The 19,305-nt window shown below is 44.0% G+C and overlaps 1 protein-coding gene across 4 annotated transcripts in view; it reads left to right on the forward strand.

Moving 5' to 3' along the window:
* SIPA1L2 (signal induced proliferation associated 1 like 2) overlaps positions 1-19,305 on the forward strand; it is a 216,297-nt gene that overhangs the window by 12,250 nt on the left and 184,742 nt on the right. The gene's annotated exons all lie outside the window — the stretch shown is intronic.

Raw genomic sequence — 19,305 nt, forward strand, 5'->3', positions numbered from 1 at the left:
CTAGATTTAATTAACTGCACCTTTCGCTCTGCCCACTGTTACTGAAGCTCCAAGTTGCTGAACCTCTCTAGCTAGAAACGAACTAGTAAGTTTTCATCAGCAGTACTGGTTTAATGTTTTTGTTTTTGTTTTTGTTTTGTTTTGTTTTTTGTTTTGTTGGTATTTTTAAAAGTATGCTATCAGTGTGTGAAGATTTTTCTTGAGGGCTGTGTGGGTTAAGGAGTTCTACCTGCTGTAAAAGAGACTCCGTAATGCAGGTTTAGACAAGAGATAAGCTGGCTTCTTTCCACCATCTGGGTAGATGGGCTGCACAACTCCGTCTGACACTCATGGACCCAGGTTCCTTCCATCTTCCTTCTCCATCTCTGGGCCTTGGCCTCATGGCAGGGTGAAGCCTGCTGGGCATGTCTGTACTCAGGCTTGCTGAAAAGGGACGGAGCACCTGGGTGACTGCACCTAACTTCAGGGGGTGCTGGGGAATGAAGGCAGTGTTGTGACCGTGCATGCGCTTCTGTTCCAGGACTGTGGCATTGGCCCTGCCCATGGTACAGTGGGTGCTCAGGTGTCTTGCTTTATTTGTCCCATACTTACTGCATGCTCTTCTGTGCCAGACATAGTTCTAGGGAGGGACTCAGGTTGCAGTGGTGAGTAGGCAGACATGGGGGTTGGTCTTACAGCACTCGCATTCTGGAAATATGCAGATTTTTTTTTTTTTCCCTAATGGGAGGCAGTGCTGCCTTAAAGTGCAGTTTAGTTCTGGGTGGAGGAAGGGAGGGTAAAGTCTACTAATAATGAGATTGCAGACAGATTCCGTAACTCTGAAAGAAATGTTTCTGGGGACACGGATTAGGGGATGTAATAAAGGACCTCGTCCCCTGTTTAAAATGCAGACTCATAATAGAAGGCTTAAGAGACACTTGATGAATGGAATAATGGAAATCATTTATTCTGGAGCCAGAGGGTTTCTTGGGAGCAGAAACCTTTTGAATGACTGCAGGGTGCTCCAGCCTGCATGCCATTCAGGAGGAAGTTCCACTGGAGTCCATGGAGTCCAAGGGCCATCTCCCACTCGGAGAGGGGCTGTGATGGGGTCATGGGGCAGATCGTCAGGAAACAGTTGTGCATGTGATTTCCTCTCCTATCTTGTGAGCTAATATTACAATGCTTTTGCCCCCAAAGAACTTGGAACAGACTATCTGCCAGCACCTTGAAAGACTCTTGAAGTGACAGTCTGATGGGTCCAAGTAGCTGCTTTGGACACCATGTGGAGCAGATTGTGAGTCTGTCTGGGCTCAAGGGGGCAAGCTCAGTGCACCTTGGGTGCCAGGGGTATGGAGGTGGAGAGTGGCCACCATGTTTGGGTTCTGAATGTTGTGTTTTCTAGAGTTGTGTGAGTTTCCAAGCCTGTGTAGAGTAATCCTGGGGATAACAAACAAAACAAATTCCTTCCAGAGGGCCACCTCATAACATCCAGAATGTGCTTTGAATGTGAGTTTATTTCCTTCTGAATGTTTGAGAGAAAAGACTTCCTTCTGCTGCTCACTTGCTCCTTATTGAGGGGACTGTATCCAGCTTTGGATCTGAACTTTTTTCCTAGAGGTTGGGACTGTTCACGATCTTGAGTGAAGGTCTACAAAAGAGCAAAAACGGAGTGATTCAGTTGCATTTGTCATTTTGGACTAACAAATTAAAAGGGCCAGGGGGAGGGATCTCTTGCTTGACATAAATGACACTTAACATTGTTTTAAGGATGGAAAAACTGAATGGTTTTTCTCTTTCACAGGAGTTTCATGGCATTTTGATAATTTATTTCCTCCCAATTGCTATCTGCTCAGGATGTTACAGATGGGTTATGCTGATTTTGCTAATTTTTGCCAATAATTTAAGCATGGAAGGAGTCAGGGAACCTCCCGAGCGATAAGAACACAGCTGCTAAGGATGACTTTGAGAGAAGAGGAGCATTTCTTGAGGCTTTCAGATGATTTGGGGGCAGAAGCCATAGCTAAGCCGCTGCAGATTGTATGTTTTCAACTCACTGTGGCAGTTTGGAAGGTTTTTTTTTTTTTTTTACGTCTTTTTGTTTGTAGTGAACAAAAGAGCAGTGTGGAACTTAATCAGCTGGATCAAGTGTATATAAATTCTAAGGACGGTGTCTCTATCTTAACTGAAATACTAAACTTAACGTGTAAGGGAGGGAAATGGGCCCGGTGATTTACTCGTGTCTGATTAAATTCCGTACTAACCTGCCACTAAAAGGTGTGTGCTTTGACTTACCCTCAACGGGTAAACATTTACATTGGCCTTTGCCCTTATAAATTCACTATTCCATCAACCCAACCAAAACCAAAAGAACACTTCTGCTCTCGCTGTTATGTGAAGTGTTCCGCGGCCCTCACAGGGAGCATGGGACTGCATTTCACGTATTAAGTTCATTTGTTTGGTTGGAAGGAAAAAGGGAATGCTTCTAGAGGAGGTTTCTCAGGGGTCATGTCTTCACGGGGAGGGGAGAGGAGATGCCAAAGAAATTGCAAATATTCTAATAATCGTCCTAGAAGTCGTTTGTACACAGCACCCTCCCACTGTTCTCTGTTATCGTTGGACTCAGAATAGAGATCTGCTGGCCCATGCCTCTACTCCTCTGGGTGATTCTTCGACTGTTGTGCTCAGAAACTCCTTGGCCCTTCCTGTTGTTCAGATGCTGGGCATGTTCTGGGGATTCAAAAAAAAAAAACACATAGCACTTGAGAGATCATATCCTGGGCTCCCTGAATCGAGACGAACTAGTCTGACCTACATCAAGAAATTTTATTTTATTTTATTTTTTGTCATTATATCTTTTTTGTTCTTGGATTACACAACTTAATTGGAGGTTTCCAAAAGCCTGATCCTTCTGATCTTGTCTTTATAGTAGGGTCTCTTTATAGTACGGTTCCAGTTTGTTGTTGTTGTTGTTGTTTTAATTACTGAGGCACTGGAACACATTTTGGACCATCACCAAGTGGAATTGTAGTCTTCGTGGACCCTGAAAAGCAATTTTCTTTAGGTTTTTCCCTAATGCCTGTGGGCTCCTGCCTCGGCCCCAAGGCCAAGTCCTCCTGAGAGCTCAGCTCTCCCTGTTTACAAGTTTTGAATCTTTGCTGCATTCTTCTGATTGTTTCGATTCCAAGTAATTTCCAGAAATGTTGGAAGACAGCTTCACCTTTGACACCCGGAGATATTCCTCTTGACTCCATAAAAAAAGTGAGAGATTGCTAGAGAACATCTGTAACTTTGCTTTTTACTTCTTGTCTGGGACTTTCGCAGGCTTTACCATCAGGATACCTTTTTTTTTTTTTTAAACATAATATTAAAGATCTTATAGGAATATTAATATTGTCAGTAATTTGGAGTTTTGACATTGGTAAGTGCACTTACAGTATGATGCTCCTGCTTATTAGGAGCTCATTCTGGTTGAAGAGCCCAAGGTCACAGAGCATCCGTGGCCCTCTGTGCTTTGGGCTTATTGTTAGACCATATAGAATTTTTTTTTTTAACTCATTGTAGAAATGTGAGTTAAAGTTACTGTCTCGACAGAGGGGTTCCCCCTACTCACCCACTTCCTGCCCCGTTGTATTACCTTATTCTGTTTCACTTTATGTATTCACTGTGTTCTACTTTTATCAGGCACCTACACTGGCATTCTGATGAATTCAGACTTACAGAGAGAGATGTTGAGATGGTGCCCCGAGGAAGGCTGATCTCCGAGCTAGTCTAGGGGCCTGGTGTTTTGTGTAGGTGCCAGCATGTGTGGCAATCAGTGTGGTGTGTGCTGTTTTGTTTGTTTAGACTTGGGGACAGGTAGTAGAAAGCTTACAAACATTGTATTGTTTATCAAGATCTGTTAGTAGAATTTCTTAAGTATTTCATTCAACAAAAACTACAAAAATTACCAAGGATGTGACCTCCCTGACATCTTTGATCACCCTGAGTTTAATCTCTTCTTGATGTGGGTACTATCAGAGCTTAAAGAGACAAAAAATAAAAAGAGCCTAAGCTTTTATTATTAGACTTAACACGTAAAATTACATTCCTATACATGTGATCACAATAAACAAAATATAGGAAGGAAGAAAAGCATTTAAAGAATTGTGCAGTTTGTCCACTGGGATTATGAAATGGGAGATTAATGAGTCATAGTTACATGCATAACTTTGTTCTGCAGTTGTAACTGAGTAACAATTATGAGTAAAAGAGCAGTTCTTCATACTAAATGCTCATAATACATTTTGAACAAATACCATGTGTATCAGTAGAGTTGACCCTTGAATAATGTGGGGGTTAGGGGCACTGACTCCCTGCCCAGTCAAAAATCCACATGCAACTTTTGAATCCCCCAAACTTAGCCCAGAAGACTTACCTATACCAATGATTACTTACTTTGTATGTTATATGTGTTAAATACTATATTCTTACAGTAAAGTAAGCTAGAGAAAAGAAAATGAAATTAAGAAAATCATAAGGAAGAGAAAGCACATTTACAGTACTGTACTGTATCGAAAAATAAGTGGACCCACGCAGTTCAAACTCATGCTGTTCAAGGGTCAACTATTTTTAGAGATTGTAATGTGATAAGTGAGCTTGCTTGCTTCTTGCTTATTAATTAATCAGGGTCAGATTAATGACATGCTATTTCTGGGGGATAATATGTATCTAAATAGTTTCTGTGTTCTGTTTTAACAACGCTCATTGCAGAGAGACCCCCTGACAATGAGGCACTTGGATGGAAATGGAAGAAGAGATTTTAAAGCACTTTTAGCAAGTTCAATTTATATAGCATTTTTTTAACGTATATTGTATTGTTTGTTTCAGAGTACAGATCTGTGATTCAACAGTCTTGCACAATTCACAGCGCTCACCGTAGCACATACCCTCCCCAATGTCTATCACCCAGCCACCCCATCCCTCCCACCCCCCACCACTCCAGCAACCCTCAGTTTGTTTCCTGAGATTAAGAGTTCCTCATATCAGTGAGGTCATATGATACATGTCTTTCTCTGATTGACTTATTTCGCTCAGCATAACGCCCTCCGGTTCCATCCACGTTGTTGCAAATGGCAAGATCCCACTCCTTTTGATGGCTGCATAATATTCCATTGTATATATATATATATATATATATATATATATATATATATATATATATATACCACATCTTCTTTATCCATTCATCTGTCAACGGACATAACATTTATCTAAAAATAAACAGATGATGTATTTCAGAATTGTTCTTTGATCTGTCATTGGTGGCCAGGTCCAAAAAAATTTCTTCTGTAAAGTAGTAGACCATTTGTGTTTTAATGAACAAAAGGGATTTTGTGTACTTTTGTGTTACATTTGACAACTGACTGTGAAGTATCACATCGTAATACCTTCCTCACAACAACTTCCAAGCTGGTTTCCAGGTAGTTTGATATGGGTGGTTATCCTGAGTTAGCTTTCAGAGAAGCAAGGTTAAAATTGTGGAATACAAACCTTTGGAAAAGAGGTTCCCCCCCCTTTTTTTTAACAGCTGCCTCTTCTTTAAAGTGGGGGGTGTGGATTAGTGTTAGATAATGTGTTTGATGTCCTGAAGACTGACATGCAGTAAGGAGGTGGCTAGATAAAGAAGTTCTTACAATATTTATTTTTGTGCTCTGAATTTAAGCCAGTGCAATAGAATGTCATAGTCCCTCTGACCAGGTTGGCCTGCCTGACACCAGGTGAGTATTTCTGGCCCCCAGGTGTCTCTACCTGGAGTGCTGGTCAGCTCTCCCCTACGCACAGACTACCTCGTGTGTGTAGTATTGCATGAGAAATGGGTGTGCTGCATATAGAGGAAAAGGTGTGTTAACTTGAGTCACCTGATAGTACCAAAATACAAACATATATATATGTATGTATTTTTTTTTTTTTTTAAATAGGAGGACTGTATAAATGGCTAAGGCTGTGCTAAGGGGTAGACGAAGGGATGATATTGAAAACTGGGCACAATCCTGTGGTTTCCAGCCCATGTTTTATTTCTATTATTTTGGAGTCACTGGTACCAGTGGCAGGTGATCTGTCTTCTGCAGTAGGCCCCCACTGGCCATTTGTCCCTGGTGAGAAGCTATATCAAAGGGTTCTCTGTCCGTTCCCCTCAAGAGATGAAAGGTGGATGGGGTATGGGTGGGAGATGAACATTACCAGGTAACCGTGCACCTGTGCCCAGAGACTTCCAAAGAAGCAGCTCTTCCATGGTCCTGGGTCAAAGGTTAAAGGAGAAGAAGAAAAGAAGAAACAGCGAAGTTTTCCTTAACACTGTGTACTGCGGGCCTGGCTTCCCACGACTTCTAGGTTAAGCTCTGTGCAACTTTTAATAAAGTAGAGGTTAATAATTACGTGGGGATTTGGGGTGGGGAATTTAGCCCAACAACATAAATTACAACTGGTGCGAAAGATTGATGTTTTAAGGATGCTCAAGGCAGTATTAGTTATGATGTGAAGAAATGGAAAAATATTGGCAGTAAGGCATTAAACGATGATTCTCCATATGATCAAGTAACTTGAATCAATTAAATATCTTGTTTTATGGGGCCATTTAATGACATGGGAAAATGTGCACAGAATATTAAGTGAAAAAATTTTCTTGCTAAGCAGTATATATATAATAGATCCTAATTTTGCAGGAATATTAAATATGCATATGCATTCTCAACAAGGATACATTAAAGAATTCACGGTGGTTATTGCTTGTGGTTATGTGTAATTATCATCTTCTGTTTGCATTTGTTTTCCAGTTTTTCTAAAATGAACATATTAATTTTGTAAGAGGAAAAAACATGGTATTAAAGTATTTGAATTATATGACTCGGTTATGTGTACCCTTAAAAAATAGCCTGTTTCTGTATAGTTTCCTGGCTGAATATAGTCTGGATTTATTTTATTTTATTACAGTAATCTTCTTGACTTGTGTTTTTTTGAGTATATTTAATAGGAGTATTTAAGGCCAGTATTTAGCAAACATTTATTAGATACTTACTATGTACAATAAATATGTTTTTGGTATATATTCTTTACCATGAAAGCATTTGTAATCTGAGTTTGGTATCGTGTAGGCAGATCTCTTTGAAAACTTACTTGCTGATATTGAATGTTACACATTATATTTTTTTAACCTTTTGACTGCCTTCTGTCATTTAAACTTGTTATGCAGGAAAAAAATATGTATTTGTATAATGTAAAGGCATTAAATTAACCTAGTTGCAGGAAATTCATTCTTTATTATTAATATGATTTATTCGCAAGGCACTGAATGCTTTTATATACATGTTTAATCCTCATAGCTGCCTTGACAACGAGGACATCTTTCTTAGTTGGTAGTAAGAATTAAGTTAGAGACTTTGGCATTTACTTTCAAAATACTGTTGTTGCTCTTTACTTATCTTTGAGAGCAGAGATACCTTGACTCCGGTAACATCCATGTGTCTTTGGCAGTATAACTGCCAGGCCTTTGAAACTGTGCTTTTTGACATTTACGTTAAAAATAAAAATTAGCTAATTTGTAAGTTATAAGGTCTAAAAAAGTAGTTCATTCTTCTTTCACGCCTGTTAATGCTTCTATTAAAATTCTGAAATGGCTTATTAAATTAAGTGCAGTGTCAAAGGCTAATTGTCTCTCTGTGAATTATCTACATGACTTATGAAAGCATGATTTAAGAATGATGTTTGAATAGCAACTCTGAAGTCAGTTTTTAGTATCTATCAAATTGTAATGATTGTGGATGAATAGTACTAATAGATGATGGAGTCCATGTGTGTGCTACACAAGATACCTCTAAAATATATTCGGTGTTAATGTCCTTGAATCGCTTGCCATTCTTAGCATCACATGTCTGAGGCACACATGTGTGGTCTGACTGTCCCACGTGGCACGGCCCGGTGGATCAGAAAGCAGTGACGGTCTCTGGCTGTGGTCGCAGCTAGTACACCTGCTGTGGTTCGGGTACTGTGATGACCCGTTTTGACCCTGACTGAGCTCTGCACTTCCTCAGGCAAGACATACCTCAATTTGCACAACTCAAAATGGGGATTTGACAGCTATTGTGGATGGTGCTTGTGAGCTCACTGATGGTGCTTATAAAAGTGCTTTGCTTGCTACTGGCACATAGTAGGCCCTCAGTGACTCCCCGTTCCTATTCCTCCTATGCACTAGTGAGCACCTAGCATGTGTGCAGGACATCCATACCCATACTGATGTGCAGGGAGAGCAGGCATTTGGAAAAGAAATGAATAGGCTGCCTCTAGGAGCTGAGTGAGTTTTGAATGAATACAGCTTTTTTGAAAGCCAGAACATTAAGTCAAACATAAAGTTTGAAGTCAGGGGTTAATATTCCTCTCATTAGTGATAATGAGAGTTAGAAACAAAGTTGATTTGAAAAATGTTGGCTTGGGATTCTTGCAGGGGAGGTTCCTTCCTGCTTGACAACCTGCAGGAACCCTTTGGCAGTAAGAGTCAGGATGTGCTGGGTCCTTCTGCCTACTCTGATTTTCCCCTGTGGTGGGATCAGCTCCATCTGTTGGAAAAGTGCCCCTGACTGGTACGAAAGGGGATGGTTGTAGGTGACAGGTAGGTGTAGGATGACAAAAGAGAGGCTTTTTCAAGTAGATTATGGCCTCTGTTTGTCTCATGTCCATTCCTGTTAAACTTCCTGATCCTAACTTTGGATTTTGAAAGGTGTTTTTTGCTGGGATACCCCTTTACTTCATTGTCTCATATAGGTAACTTGATGAACCTTTCTGATAGCTTCTGTTGGGGCCTAGAGAAAGAAATCATCTTGCTAAGACTTGCAATGGGTGTAGTCTTGTAGTGTTGGAGCAGGGCCTGAGGACCCCATCCGTATGCATCTTACTGTCACCGTGACTATCCCTTATTTGTCACCGAGTGAGAGGTGAGTGCCCGATTCTTATTCCCATCCCTCATCACTCTCTGGTACCTCGTCTTGTGAATTTTCCCACCGGCCCCCAAGGCCCTGTCCTTTGGGGCTTAGCCTACTTTTGACCTTGTTGAGTACTAGTGCCCTGCTCCCTGGTAAACTCCCTCTGCTTCGATGGCACCGTCCCTTCCCATTCTCTGACTACCTTTAACCATTTCTTCTCTGCCCTGGCTGGCCTCTCCTTCCAGTACTTTTGAAGAGTTGGGCTTCCCTCTTCTTTCTCTCCTTCTGGGCGACCCTGCCTTCCTAAGTGGCTTTTTTCACTAACACTGTGATGGCGACCTCCAAATCTTTACCTGTCTGACCTTTTTCCACCCACCTTCTAGCCATCTTCTGGGTATTCTTGATACGTTGCAAAGTCCCTTTGGGATCGATTATCTGCCCCAACAACTGTGTTTTACCCTCTCTCCTGCTCTGTACTGTGCTATCACATGGACCTCATCTGCTGGTTGGACAAAGCTTGGGATCCACCTTCACTCAGTCCTTCACACCACATCCGTCCAGTTGGTCACCAGCATCCACCAGTTGTGGTTCAGAAAGCCCTCTTGAATCTTTTTCCCACTGTTCCTGCCATGTATCAGGCAGACCATCCTGTGAACTTTGAAATAGCTCTCTAGCCTGTGTGCCCAGGTTGGCTGCCACTAGCCACACGTGGCAAGGCAAATTTAAATTAATTAAAATTAAATACGAATAAAAATTCGTATGAGCTGCATGAGCTGCATTTCAGGTGTTTGGTAGCCACATGGAATGTCCTCGCTGTTGGAATGGATGGAACATTCTCATCACTCCAGAAGGTTCTGTTGGACATCACTGTCTAGCTAATCTCCCTGCTACCAGCTCCTCATTCTCTCCCTCTCATCCTTTGTATTGCTGCCAACATTTTTTCCGTAGAGGCAGTGTTTTAGTAAAAACCTTCTCCCTTCTCTTGGGTGTTTGGATAAAATCTGAGCCCGACAGCTGGGCACGTAGGTCCTCCAGTGCCCCACCCCTCCCCTCCCCCACCCCGTCGTCCTCCTCCCCTCCCCCACCCCGTCGTCCTCCTCCCCTCCCCCACCCCGTCCTCCTCCTCCCCCTCCCCCACTCCTCCTCCCCTCCCCCACCCCGTCCTCCCCCTCCCCCTCCCCCACCCCTCCTCCCCTCCCCCACCCCGTCCTCCTCCCCTCCCCCTCCCCACATGCTCCTACCCGCCAGGCTGGAAGCTTGCACTCGTGATGGGTTCTGCTCTGCTCGGCTCCTCTCTGCTTGGAATGCCGTCCTCCCCCTCCTCGTCCTCTTCAGACTTTCCCACACGTCTTCTGTGTCCAGGAGGGACATTGCTCACGGCATTGCAATATGTGCTTCCTGCTCCCGCCTCCACCTGCGGGGGTGTCTTGGGCGTGGCCACAGTCTTCATCTCGGTGCCATGTGAAAGAACTCTTTAAGAACTCCGTACTGTCTCTCACATGTTTTTAAGTTGATACCCAACATTTTTGTCACAAGTTCACATGATATGTTTTTGCTAATAGGAAGTAGAAAATATTCAACATCATTTATAATAGAGCAAAAGTAATAGGAGGGTTGACTTAATTGACGTCCATTTTTTGACAGTATTAATTCTTGAGAGAATCGATTTTAACTTCCTGGGTGAAAAATACAAAATTCAAGTAAATTTGTTATCCTGAGGGGTTTCCCTCACTTGAACATTTTGGCATTTGGGGAAGAAAATTCCAGGTTATATTTAAGAGAAGCCATACCACTAATCTCTATTTCTTGATTTTTTTTTTTTCTGGGTCCGATGGGTCAGGTTTTCCCCTTAGCAGAAATACGTTTAAGGCACTTAAAAACAAGAAGCCTTATGGACTCAGGGGTCACGATTAATTACCAAAGAGGTCTTCTCTGATAAGAACATTTTGAATTATCCCTTTGTGTGGTGCCCTAGGGGTTGGCTTTTGAACTTCGGGACCACACACCGTGGTAAGATCTGAGGCCTTGTCTGTCCCTGTGTCCGGCCCGGGGCTGGCCGCAGCCTGGCGGTGCAGATGAGGCCCACTGAGCAGACCTGTCTCCTGGGCTCAACTCATTCTTTCCCTTAAGAGGTACAGTGGGGGGCGGCTGTGGAATCCCTCTCTTCACCTGGAGGTTGGTCGTGGCCACACCTGGCCACGGGAAGCAAGTTACTTACATTATGTCTTGGGGAGGACTAGAAGTAGTTTTGTCTTAGAAACCAAGGGCTGTGTTTCTGGCGACTGCATGATTTTTATCAAGCCTTCTACCCCCAGCTTTCTCGGAGGGCGGAGATGATTGTCTTCCCTCGCGCTGCCCGCCCGCCCGACCGTAGTGTGTGTCCTGGATCTGGGGCTTCCATTCTTTCCCGTAGCGACCGCCGGTCTCCAGCCCCGGAAAGGGAGTTCTGTGTCTGCAGAGCTCAGCGTTCCCCTGCTTCCTTCACAGCTCGCCCAGAGATTGACCACTCGTGTCATCCAACAGGCACGCCCTTTCATTTAGGCTCTCATCTCTCTTTGGGTGTTACCTGAACAGACAGCCTCTGGCAGAAAGAAAAAGCCAGTCTCAGACAGCAACACTCCGGTTCTCCACCCCCCCCCCCCCCCACAGCAGCCCATGCTCCTCATCCCTCACCTCTTCGTGCTCCTGACTCCCACTTCGCAGGGGGAAGGCGTTGGCCCAGATCAGGGGATCGAGCCCTGACAAGTTTGAAGGAACCAGAATAAGTGAGAAATACTTGATTGCAACTAAAAGGGAGGGTTGATTTGGGCAGTAGCTTATAAGCGAGAGTAACTGGAAAAAAAAAATTGATTTCATACATTCTTTTCAGAATGTGCTTTTTGATTCCACTTAATACAGCCCAGCACAGATAAGCAACGAAATTATTATTTTTTTCCTTGTTAACTCGGTCACCAGGACTGCCCCTTTGTCTGAAAACTTAAAGTGGTTATCATGTTTACAGCTCCTGCCAGAGCTGAGCTTAAACTTCTCAAGCCTCCCTGGCAGGCCCCCAGCAAAGCCCAAGGTCTGGCTTTCAGAGCTAGTTCAGGGTCAAGGGTGCCCCTCAGAAGGCGGTAAGCCCCGGCATAGACTCTTGGCCGTGATTCACCGGGAGCCCTGAGTGTGGGCAAGCGAAGCCCACGTGTTTGCTTTCTCATCGTTAGTCCATCCGTTGCTAATTTTTCATCTGATAAGTCTGAGTGGCACACATTCAGGAAGGTGTTTCTTATTCTGGACAGGAGATGGCCAGGTAGATATGTGAGTAATGAACGGTTTGCAGAGGATGTTCGAGCAGTGCGTTTGTGTCGAGCCTGCGAGGGTTGCGTCACGGCCCTCCTCCAGCCTGGCTGTGTGTGCTCCCAGTCCTGTTAGCCGGAGCTCCGGCCTCACACAGATCTGTTGTACATGGCTCTGCTCAGAGCTGCAGCAGGGAGACACGGGGGGAGGACTGTCTCCAACCTGGAGGAAGTAGTTACGCAGTGAGCGGCTACCCTCACGAAACTCTTGGGGGCCAACACGGCTGTTTCATGCTGCTGAGCCACGCCAGGTGGGCACATGCACATGGGCGCACAACATGGACTTGTGGGTGTCCCCAGAATGGGTGACATGTTTTTGATCGGACAGCGTACAGAAGCTGATGCAACTTCCTGCAACAGGTAGGCATTGCCCTTGGCCAAAATTCTTACTGGCGGAGCTTTGCCGAAAAGACGTCAGCATTCTGTTATCCCGAATCCACCTGCCAAATGGTGCAGTTAGTGGGGGATAGAAGGTGTCAGGAAGCAGCCACTGGATGAGGTCCACCGTAGGACCCGTTGAGCGGCTCCTGGCTTCGATAGACTGGGCAGCTTTGCAGCAGTCTCTGTGTTCCAAATCCGGGACCCCCACACCCGTTCTGGTGTGGTCCAGGTTTTAAAGCTTGTGACTGGTTTGCTCTTCACCCAGTGGATGCTCTTTATTTGCTCAGGGAAGTACTGTTAATCTCATGGATCCCAGGCCCTCAAGGAAATGGCTCGATTAGCAATTGTTGAATTAAATGTAAATGAACAGGCAAAGAATCCGCAGGTTTGGGAGTCTTTTATTTTGTGTGGCAGATAATGCGGAGGCCAGCTTGCAGTCAGAGAATGAGCTCGTCTCAGGGAAGGCACCTCCCTCACGGCCTTTGTCCCATGAGGCCAGCAAGTGCAAGTTTTGGAGTTGAGTGGCATCCGGGGCCCGTTTGTCTATGTTCGTCTGCCTGGCTCACCAGTCTCAACACCTTACGTCTGTACCGTATTTCTCATGCTTCTGGATGAACCAAAGGACAGCAGGTGTCTCTGAGTTGGGCACAAGCTGTCTTTTAAAGGAACATTGACCCAACAGAACAAGCTGGTCTTTGGGAGCCAGAGAATGAAAAGGAAGAGCTCGGAGCCAGGCCAAGAGGGTGAAGGAGCAGTGATGGACAACCTCTGTCCACTTTGGAGCAGCCTGCAACTCACATGCAGGTGTACCTTGCTTTAAGAACATCGAGCCGCCGTAAAGATCTTCATGCAGGAAGCAGATTTTTTTTTTTCCAGTTTGAAACCATACTTTATTTTTAATGTAGCTAGAAATCAAATAACTATATATTTTTAAGCAGAAAAAAACTCCTTTACTTTTCCTTCTTATATCATTGTTAGCACAAGAAAAAACGCTTCTGGTTTAGAAATGATACTGAGTTTTTGTGAAAATGAATGTACTTTGTATTTGTGGAACTTAAAAGCACAGGACACATTTTCAGAAGACCAATTTCACTTTTACCCACTTATGGTAATGTTTGCAATGTTAGAATGTACTTAATATATAATTAAGTAAATCAAATAAGGAACCCAAAAGGAACTGGTCTTCTTGAGTTACTCACAGCACACATTAGAAAATCTGAGAGAGAACACACATTAACAACAACAACAAAAACCACTGGCAAGCTCAAACGCAAGTTTATGTGCTGAGTATTTTTAAAGGGTTTAAAAAGCCTGCTCAGTTAGCATACAGCCTTTTCTCACTCATATAACAGATGCATTTCTGTCTGCTTGTGTACAGCAAAGGGTTAGAACCTGAATCAACTTACTTATGACTTCAGAAATGTGCTCCTTCACAAAATGTACTCCATGGAATTTTTTTCACTGCTCCTACCACTGATTCTTCAAAATAAGCAAAGTACAGAGGGTCTCATCCCTACCCTTGAACCAGATTTTTTAAATGAGGTGTTTATTTGCATTTCTGAAGTGTTGTTTCAGGTGCCTGGGACCCCGCTCCATCCTCCCTGAGCATCTGTGTCCTCTCCACCAGGCCTGGAGGATGGCCTCCCTTCCTGTCAGTCGGCCTGCTCTGCTGGGGGAGGGAGACGCCACGCGGCTGTCTTACTGTTGCTGCCTTATTTTCCAGCACGTTCTTAGACACGCTAGGCAGTCAGCACATTTCTGTGGTCTTTTATTTTTTACTTTATTTATTTATTTATTTATTTACTTATTTATTTATTTTAAAGAGAGAGAGCAAGAGAGAGTGAGTGGATACAAGCTGGGGAGGGGCAGAGGGAGAGGGAGAAAGAGAATCTTAAGCAGGCTCCATGCCTGGTGTGGAGCCTGACATGGGGCTCGATCTCAGGACCCCGAGCTCACGACCTGAGCTGAAACCAAGAGTTGAATGCTCAACCAAGTGAGCCACCCACGTGCCCCAGGGGTATGTCTTTTAAATTCCAAGTGTTTCTAATATATTTTAATAACTGACTTTCAGATAAACCAACCATGCGTAAATTCTGGTACCCTAGTTGTGTGTGTGTGTCGGGGGGGGGGCGGCGCGTTGGTATAGATGCTATATTTTTTTTTTTTTTTAAAGATTTTATTTATTTATTTGACAGAGAGAGACACAGTGAGAGAGGGAACACAAGCAGGGGGAGTAGGAGAGGGAGAAGCAGGCTTCCCGCGGAGCAGGGAGCCCGATGCGGGACTCGATCCCAGGACCCTGGGATCATGACCCGAGCCGAAGGCAGACGCCCAACGACTGAGCCACCCAGGCGCCCCTAGATGCTATATTTTAATGTGAGCCGCATTCACAAACTCAACAATATTCTGTTGCCGTGTCCTTTTGGGAAGTGAAATTCTCAGTATCAGTAGGCTTCTTATATTCTTACTGCTCTTCTCTCTAGTGCTCATTTTAATATCGAAACCATAAACTGTTGCCTCTCCAGATAGAAAGATCATGCTTTTATAGGTGATTCGTTGAATTGAAGTAGCAGAGTACCGTACCCTTTCTCCATTGGAACATGGGTATTTTAGAATATATTAGTTGACCAAAAAAAAAAAAAAAAAAATTGAACCAGGAATGGTTTTATTTTTCAGGAACAAACTCTAAATTTTTTTCATATTCGCTTCAGTAATTTCAGTGACCTGAAAATCATGTTAGGATCCTTCCTTGCCTGTGATTTGGGGCTCAGTTGTGCTATGCTTTGATTGAGCCTGCACTTTGAGGTTCTTTCAGCAAAATAGGAACTGGTGTCATTGTCAGTTTGGAATTGTGTCATATATGGGACCGTTTTCCCGTAGTCACGGGAGTGTTGGGAGAGACTCTTCCAGTGCAGTGCTCTTGCCTTGGGTGGTTTTTGTGAGGGAAGAGGGATGAGCACAGGGGAGCAGGGACCCCAGAACGCTCAGTATGGACTGCCTGACTCGAGCAAAGCAGTTGTGGGGACAGTGAGGGAAGCCACTTACTTCTTTCCCAGCCGTAGAACTTACCAGGTAATTGTCAGCCCTTGTGGAAGACAGGATTAATATTCTCGCCTAGTTAACATTTGGTTTGTTACTGTTTGTGGACCCCGTTGATCCTCTAAGCTAGCATTGCATGATGACTTCATAATGAAAGTGGGATTTTTTTTTTTTTTGCCTTTGAAATTTTTAAAGGAATAAAGGTCAAATTTCAAATGTCTCCAAAAGTCAACTTTTCCTTTTTTTGAAGAGCATATTGATTGGAAGAAAATGGTCATTTCGCCACAGAGACTCTAATTCTAAGGCTACCTGGAAGTCAACCCATAGTGTCTCCCCTAGCCCGACTTCGTGAAAAGTTAATTTAGACAGCTTATACGAAAGTCAGGATTCTGAAAACCCCTGTTGTCGGAGGGAGCACAAAGGATGACTTTGCAGACCTCAAGCCCAGTTAGAGCTGGATGGAATGAGATTAGTGCGCTGGGAGAAAGTGTCCAGTCCCCAAGCCTTCTGTCCTTTGTGAGGAAGGCGACAGCTGAAAAGAGTCCAGATCCGCCCAGCGACAGCAGTGGTTGAGTGGTGGGCCACCGACCTTCGCATGTCCTTGCTCCTCGCTCCCTTCACAGGGGGCTTGGGGGGCTGGAGGGAGCTCGGCTCAGGTTGAAACTTTTTGCTAGACCTTTAACTGTGGTTAGGGACTCAGACGTTGACATTTTTCTCCTTTACGGTTTTTGTTTGTTTGTTTGTTTTTTAGCCAGTTGATTAGAGTAAGACCTTCACTGCCCCCATGGCTTTGTGCTCTTCGGACTGGAAATTACCTGAGGTGGGAGTAAGTATTTTTTGCATGAATGAAAAGGGAATAGTTGACAAGAGAGACATGGAGGCCCAGCTCCACCCTCCCTCGCCAGTGGACCACTGATCAGGGCAGTTGAAGGTTGTAAATGAGGTGATGCCTACAAAGGGCACTGTAATTGCTCAGGAGGAACCGGCTCGGATCATGTTAGCTGTTCCTGATCTCCAGTATGAGAGCCTTCGCTAGAGTTCAGTAAGAGTCTTCTCTGACTTGTCCGCACATGAGAATCATGGGGGGAACATTTGAAAAATGACGCATGCCCGGGCCCCACCCCAGAGGTTCTGATTTAATCCAAAGGGAGGGGCCTAGGTGCCCAGACTTCCCGAAGGCTCTTCAGGAGATTGTAACACGAGGCCGTGGCCAAGACCACCTGCACCTGTTCTGGGTTAAGGCCCTCACCTAGAATCAGGACAGCCTGGGGGAGCTCGGGAGCACTGTTCTTCCCCTTTGAGCTTTTGGGGTTATTGGCACTCTTTCTGATTTCCAGGACTTGGAATTTTTAGACAAGTCAAATGGTTTTAGAATCAGGAGAGATTCTGACCAGATCTCAGAAAAAGCCTTCAAATTTGGGAGACTCAGGCCATTTAGTGTGGTTGGCTTGGGGGAGAGGCTTTAGGGAACACTGGAGCCTACCGATGTTCCTAAAACCTTAAAGGGAATGCTTACAGCGAGACTGGGGAAAGAACAGAATGACTCCCTTTAGTGCTGGGCCAAGGTGTTTCTCCCAGAGAGAGAATGAAGATGGAACTTTCTGGAACAAAATTATACGGTCACAGTTGCTCCAGACAGAGCTATTGGAATGGATGATTAGGGGCATAAAGTGAGGTTATGAGGAATCCCTGCCAGGGCCCCTCTGGATGTTAGCCAGTGTCTCCCTTGATGTTTCATCTTTGGCACCAGCCCCTCTGACTCAACTTCTCCTTGTGTTTTTACTCTCTTCCCAGGACCAGCTGCTCACTTTCATTCACTGCTCCTTCTCCGCCATCACGGGCCTTAACCACTTTGTAGCTCTAGCTACATTTTCCTTTCCCCTCTCCTTGAGTTCCTGTTTTATATTTGTGTTTTCTGTTATCAGGTGGAATTGGAGTCATGCCCGACAAGTCTGTGTTAGCTGGGAGGGGGGATGAGAATGAGGTCACTGAAAGATGGGAGGCGGAAAGTGCTTTAAGAAGTATCGGGGCTGGGACCAGTCTCCTGGGAGACAGGAGGCTAGAGGGTCAGAGCTCCAACCCCTGGGAGCAGCGGAGTGGAGCTGTGTGAGGGGCCTGAGCTTGCCTGTGTGGGTTAACATTGACCATCCAGAAGAGCCAGCCTGGGCCTGCCCAGGCAGGGTCTCTGCTCTTGGTGTATCCACAGAGAATAAACATCCCTTAGGCCAGGTGGTCCAACTGCTTGCCTGCTACAAGTCAACTTTTCTAAAGACCTTCATCATAGCTCTGTGAATATTGCTTATTTCACAGGAGGATTTTTTTTTTTAATGGGTTATCTTTATTTTGTTCTCTGTGTTGCTGAGAATCTCTCTCTTTTCATTTTATTTTGACAACTTGTTGGAAAATTCTTGCCACTTTGCTAACTTTCAAGATGCCTAGCAACGTTTTATAGATATTTTGGAACGTTTGTCTCTAATCATTTTAGCGAAACCATAATAAATCATTTTATGAAAAGCACCCTAGAGACAGTAAATCTTTCCTGAGAGTTGTTTCAGAATGCCTTATTCTACAGAGCTACATATATTTTTTTTTTTTTTTTTTTTTTTTTTTAGTTTTTAGGTAATGTAGTCTTTATGTCGGGTCTTAAAAGGAACAGCTCTAGTTAATAGCCCACTTAACGTTCAGGAATATCTGGAAAAGTGGGTTGGTGTTGGCGCATAGGCTGAATGCAAGCAGCCTGCGGTGTCGGTGGGGCTGACTGGGGCTGGCTCCTTGCCTCCAGCCCCTGTCTCTGGCCACAGCAAGGACACTGTAAACAGGGCCCATTAAGCCAGTGAATATTTCTTGACTGTTAGGCAGGAGTTTGACCAGATAATTTAACATTTTAAAGGCATCTTGGTGTGGGAGTAGAGTATTTGACTTAGAACTCTCAGAGAAAATATTTTCTTGTTTTTCTCTCTGTGTTGTTTTTGTGTTTGTTAGGAAGTGTGTGTTTGTTAGGAAATGTAATAATTTATGCAGCCCCTGAAAAGACATTCTTTGGATTCATTTTGCAGCTGGTGTCTGAGTTTCCTAAAGAATTTGGATTTACCTGCCTATGTCCAAGCCCTCAGTTGGGCTTACTGTCCTTTGAGAATCTCTTGTGGGGAAGGGGCTGACCTTCTTCATTACTTACAAAGAATTTCCCCCCCTTCTGTTTTTTGAGTTGTGCAACAGAAAAGAATGCAGTGTAGGATTTAAGGGAGAGAAAAGCCATTTTCACTGCAGGGTTCTTTCTTGCATGGTGAACATATAGAAAGGATACACCAAAGTTTGAAATACTAGTGTTCCTTTCTATTTGATAGTAAGAAATTAGTCTTGTTGCTAGTTTTTGAAGGTCTTTAAGGAAAGGTTCTGAAAAAAATATATTTTTTTAATTCTAGAAAGCTTAGCAGTTTACCAAGTTTTTGGTTAACAGCCACATGCCTTTCCTGGATGATTCAGGAAGTTCTTCTCCGTCCTTCTAAAGCCTTTGGGCCACCATTGGATAGACAGCTTGATAAATCAGCTCTTGTTTGATTTTCACATGTAAACCAGAAGTTATTTTGATTCAATACTAGCAGTCATAATTTATAATA

The sequence above is a fragment of the Zalophus californianus genome, chromosome 15 (genome assembly GCF_009762305.2).
Source record: "Zalophus californianus isolate mZalCal1 chromosome 15, mZalCal1.pri.v2, whole genome shotgun sequence".
Lineage (NCBI taxonomy): Eukaryota > Metazoa > Chordata > Mammalia > Carnivora > Otariidae > Zalophus > Zalophus californianus.